The sequence below is a fragment of the Pollachius pollachius genome (assembly GCF_949987615.1).
Source record: "Pollachius pollachius genome assembly, chromosome: 1".
Lineage (NCBI taxonomy): Eukaryota > Metazoa > Chordata > Actinopteri > Gadiformes > Gadidae > Pollachius > Pollachius pollachius.
The window spans coordinates 3,124,072-3,130,044 of record NC_136934.1 but is presented as its reverse complement, the minus strand read 5'-3'; positions in this window follow the sequence as shown (position 1 = coordinate 3,130,044).

Sequence of the window (5,973 nt, the reverse complement as noted above, 5' to 3'; positions counted from 1 at the left end):
ACAAGTTGCTCGCTGTTCTTTTGTCACTGAACTGTGTACCGCTGGAAATAGGAGTAATTGCCTGCTGCTGCATCACGGAGCAGAAATTGATCTGGGGCAAAATATCATCTTGGCACCGCTGTCAAATATTTGAGGCGTTGCCTGCGTGTTGAAATTGAAAAAAATGCTTGAATGGGAACTGATAATTCCGGTCCTTCCTGCACTAACTTTATTTCTGGACACGTTACCCGTTCTTATTTTCTGATGTTGTCGTATCATGTTTTTGACTCTATAAAACTTGAAGTAATACATGTCGGAGTTGTTTCTGTTTGTATACTTTGATTTGCCCATTGTATTTATAAATGTAATATCAATGTAATGTATTCCACCGAGATATTCCTTGTTCGGCTCAGCTCTCAACTTATCTGGGTATCAGTTGTCTTCTTTGTATTCATGGTGATGAGAGAAGAATTCATTGTATCACCTGAATACACTTAAAAGACAACAGATGTGAAGCAATCTCATGAGGAACGTGTGTTCACGCCTGAGAAACCTTTATTTACTACCAGAAACAGTGGTCTTCTGCGAGCACATCGTCGGGTTCAGTCTCAATAAGCTCTAATCACGTTTTAGAGAGTAACTGAATTCCTACAACCATCACATTTGGAAATGTGTTTCCAAATATCAGCGAAGGAAATTACATGCAATTTAATGAATATATTGCAAGCTATTTAGCCCAAAGCACAAGCAGGGCTTAATCTTTGTTGCGCAACCTATTAAATAAATAAAATCATTATTGTTTTTGACAGATTAAAATGCGGAGTGTTATGGTGCAGTATTATTTTGTGCTTGCTTCCAATAGGATTCAATTCTATTTGGGACGCAAAAATGAAAATCATTATAAAGTGTCAATCCCAACACAGCCGCGTGCTCTGGGCTGTGAGAACCTGTTCTCCTAATACCACCGTGTTTGTATTGAGACACACACACACACACACACACACACATGTATGCATCCCCATACGTCCGTTTCACATTCTGCAGTGGCGTCCCACAGGAAAACAAGCGAGCGCAGATGATCAGTGGTAAAAAGAGAAAAAAAGGAAAAATGAAAAAAGATCAATTAAATTGCGCTGGGCTGATCATTTACCTCAATTATTGCGGAAATTTGTCAGTTTTCCTCTGCGGCAAGCCATCGCAGTGTGATAAATCACAGGCATGCAGACGGTTCCCAAGGGAGACGCGCGCTGGCAGAGGCTTCCTGCATGATATAAAGACATGCCTGCAGGAGGAGCAGCACACTGCCGCAGAATAAGTCACCTGCACCGAGCAGAATAAAATCCATGGAACCTTTATGTGGTTTCTAAATAGATATACAGTATCCATCATACGGATGGATATATTGACCATGAGCCAGTATAGTAGGCTTGTGGTTGTATATGGATGATACAATGGATATAAATAGAACTGCAGGAGCCTCTTGTGGGTTAAAGAGCTGTGTTTAGCTCACCTTGCTGGGCAACTGGTCCTCCCATTGCTCCCAGTGTAAACAGCCCACACTGGAAACTGGTGTGATGCATTATGTCCTCCACTTGTCATCTCGGGTTGGCCATGTTCGGGGCAGTGGCATGTAATTGAAAGTCAAATGCGATTAATAAAACAACAGCAGCATTAAGTTTCGACAAGCGCTCGGACTGATTCAAGTGTAAACACTACAAATCAGTTTTCACGTTTCAGCTAACACCCGCCCACAGATGACACGTCGTCTCCCCAGCGGAGGTTTCAGTGTGGGGACGCCTCGTGTGATGCTCAACACTCGCACTGGCCAGGCTACACATTGTAGATTTTATTCATCTTATGCAGCCACGGGTATAGGAACACACATATTATAATGTCATCTATTAAACAATATCTTAAAGTTTACACACACAAGTTATTTGTTCACAATAACCTATTATAGAAACCTATTCTGCTTTCTTCTAACTTAATTTAGGTTGGATTAGATCAAATGTGCTTTATTAATCCCAGACAGGAGATTGACTGATACAGTGGACAGAACAGGACAGTAGACTTTAAAATGGATGACCGGCCAGCACCCTCTCACTGATTTAAAATGTTTTGCATATATGTATGTATTTGTGTTTGTATGTCAATTAAGGCACCCATTGCAATCCTGATTATCCCTGGTAGGAGGGATCCCCCACTCTGAAGGAGGGATCCCCCACTCTGAAGGAGGGATCCCCCATTCTGAAGGAGGGATCCCCCACTCACCGTTCCTCCTCAAGATTTCTTCCTTGCTAATTACGGGAGTTTTCTTCTTGCCCTCTGGGGGGCTAGGGTCAGGGGGGGCGTCATAAACACATGGCCTGTAAAGCCCTTTGAGACTGTACCGGTGATTAAGCGCTACACAAATAAAATAAAACTGAATAGAGCTGAACATTAAAATAACAGTAAAAACTACAACAAAACAAACATCTAAATATCTATATACACACAGCATAAGAACATAACGGTCGAGGTTGACATGAATGAACTATATAGCCAGGCCCGCCGCGCCCTATACGCAGAGTACGCAGAGTGCGTAGGGCACCAAGTACCTGGGGGGTACAAAAAATTATGGTTTGTAAAAAAAAATTAAAAAAAATAATAATTATTACATTATTGAATTAAAAAAATATATAAATTAGTTATGAAGAGGCCCACCGTTGTTTTTTCTTAATTGCATAATCTATCACTCAATTTCGGCAATTATATGTTTTTACCTAATATATAAAAAGAGGCTCCCCCCCCCCCGCTCGCGTAAGGCACCGAAACGGCCAGCAGCGGCCCTGTATATAGCACACATGATTGAAACCACAGGCCTCCAGTATTGATCCCTGATCCATGGAGTCAGCAGTATCCATCGTAACCACTCCACACACGACACACGGCAATGCACACTCACGTGCTGTCTCCGAGGGGCTAGCGTCAGCGACAAGCACACGGCTTCAAGATGTTCCTCGCTGTTCGACAAACATCTGTCACTTCCCCGCACGGCGGCATAATTAAGACGACTTGTCACATCACGCGGCTCCGCGTCGGCAAGGAAGCTAAGGGTTACAGTACGCTCGGGCTAAACAGCTTCATTAGCGCCGGCGGCAGATTGAAGAGGAGGCGCCTGAATCCGGCCGCCGTGTCCGTGGGAGACGGCGAAAGCTCATTTGCATTTCCCGACCGGCAATTAAAAGATATTTGGGCTTCATAACTCGAGCCATGTTGTCGAATTCAGCTTACACCGCCGGAGGGATTAAAGGGGGTTCATGGCTAATCAATATGTAGATGTTTGTACTTATTCATTTTCTTTGGAGGCGGCTGGACGCTGCGTGTGGCGTTGCTCCTTGACATGACCTGCGTAGCGAGAAGTGGAGGATTTGCGTAATGAGGTTCGTGTTTGGATTTTGAAAAAAAGGCAACCCTGTTATGGGCCGGAGTGAGTTGAATGCACTTATCTGCCCCACCACAGGCCCACCTTAATCGATAGCCGCTCCTTCTCAACACAGTAACGCTGCTGTTCAAGGGTTTAGCGGGTAATGGAACTGCGAATTCTTGACAGCAACCTCTTGTGCTGCTCTGTTGTGCAGAGAGCCCGGGAGTCACCCAGAAGAGCAGGGTGTTTACCCTGGCTGCAAGACGGCTGGCCGCCCACCCTGCCCCCCCCCCCCCCACCCCACCCCGAGCCCCGAGCCCCGAGCCCCGAGCCGGTAATGAGCTGACAGGTGCGATGTTTACGCTCCAATTGTCACTCAGGTCCGCGGTGGCCTGGATCCATGTTTAGCATTCCTGGGGCTTTAACAATATCAGCCACACCACGGTATGACGGTCATGGATCTGAGCCTGATTTGGAGAGACTTAAGACGGCTGTGCTCGCATCATCGCGGGGGTGGGGTGGCTGCGCCTCGCCGCGGGAACACTGGAGGATAATTGGCGCGTCTCATTGATCAGCGCGGGTTCAGAGAGGAAGGCTTCCTCGACGCGTGTGGTGGAGGTGCAGTGTCACAGCGGCAATAACTTAGGAAACAATATTGCATAAATAATACATATTATGTTTGCTTTAGCTTTCTGCTGAATCTTAAATACGTTGCGCTTTCCACAATGCATTTCTTAACTTTGCTCTCTTCTTTTATTATTTAATTTTATTGTATGCATTTTTTTACTTTGCCTTTGTTTTCTTTTACTTCTATTATATTGCATGTGAAGCACTTTGAAAATAAAGTTGCCTTGCCTTTTGTTGCCTTGCTTAAATACACATCGACATTGTATTTATAAGGGATGGGACAGAATATCGACATGCCGATGGATCGTTGCCCTTCTTCGTGGGATACGAGAATAGAGATACTGGCGGCAAATACATATATTTTAATTTATTAATTTATTTGAATTCTTTTTTTTTTAAGAATAGTAACTGAAAAACTCCATGACCATGAACGAAGACAGAAATCCAACACTTTACCTTTTCACAGTAATTCTTCATTCATAGTTAGACATTATAGTGATGTATCGTTATAGGATTGTCTAACATTATAATGATTATCGCAAAATCACTGAATCGCAATATTATCGGTATCTTGGGCCATGTATCGCATATCGTATCGTAAGGTACCCTGTGATTCCCACCCCTAGTATTTATATTGTCCTTATAGATATCTTTTCCATATTTATTTATTGTAGTTTTGTATCATTTTAATTAATTACTGTACTGAATAATTCCTCATCTATTCCATTACTGCCTCTCTGGCTACAACCCACCGGCTGTGGACTCCAACACTGACCTTAAGAGCTCCAGCCCTCACCACTCCAACCTCTTAAGACCCGGGGTTCAGGAGCTGTGTCCGGGCGCTGGGGAAGTGTCTCGGACCACAGGGGCGGGCAGAGGCCCCGTCAGACCGCCCTTTACCGGGGGGCCCCCTTGCTTGCCCGCCCCCTCTCCTCTTGTTTGCCTCAGAGTGGCTCTCTGCTGCTCCATGGCCTGGTGAGTGGGCTAATGCTCCTCATTAGAAAGGTGACCTTTTGGGAAATTGCCGCTGTGCTCCCCTCGCAAACCTCTGATTACCTCGGCTACTGTGGCTAAAATCAAATAGGCCAGTCCGTCTCAGATGTCCAGGAAATACACTAGGCGACCTCGGAGATGGAGTGCGCCTGAGTGGGTTGGTTGCGGTGTATGTGTGTGTTCAGACGTGTGTGCGTGTGTGTGTGTGTGTCTGTGTGTTTCTGATGGCTATTTACGTGTGTGTCTTTGTGTGTTAAGCAATTGCATGGTGAGCATTGACAGTAAGAATTGTCTTCCTATGGAAGACTTAAAAGCTGTCCCATGGTAAAACGCATCCCAGGATGAAGGCTATTAACGTGTTAGGGCTGGAAAACGGTTACTAAGCTGTTGAAAACACCATTACAGTCACTTACCCCCCGAGACAAAGAAAATGTGTGCCATGGATTTTTCCCTGCTATCCCAGCCTGGGATATGTGCAAATGCCATTCAACAAAAACAATAACAACTCAATTGGTAAACAGATACAGAGAATGAATTAAATGTCAACAATCGGGTTCATCGAACCTACTTTAAATCTGTAAATCAATCCTAATGCCGACACCGCTGTTCGTTTTCATTTATTGCATCGTAAAGACCCACTGCTTTGCACCTATGAGATGCGTATCGTTTCATTACAGCTCGTTCATTACGCACTTGCTGTTCAGCCAACAGAACTCTGGCGCTAGGAAACATTGATAAAAGCACGAGGAGACATCTGCAGTCTCTACATCAATTTCCCTATTTACTCATTCACTATTTACTACTTTGTCATTTAGCAGGCGCTCTGACCAATGCTTCTCAGGGTGGATAGGGCGAGGGCAGCTTGCTCAAGGGTTCCGTCAGCTTGGCTGCGACCATTAGGGATCTTTTGGCTGGAAGACTGATGTAATTATACATCTTTAAAAACCCTGGCAAGTTATAATCCTTCA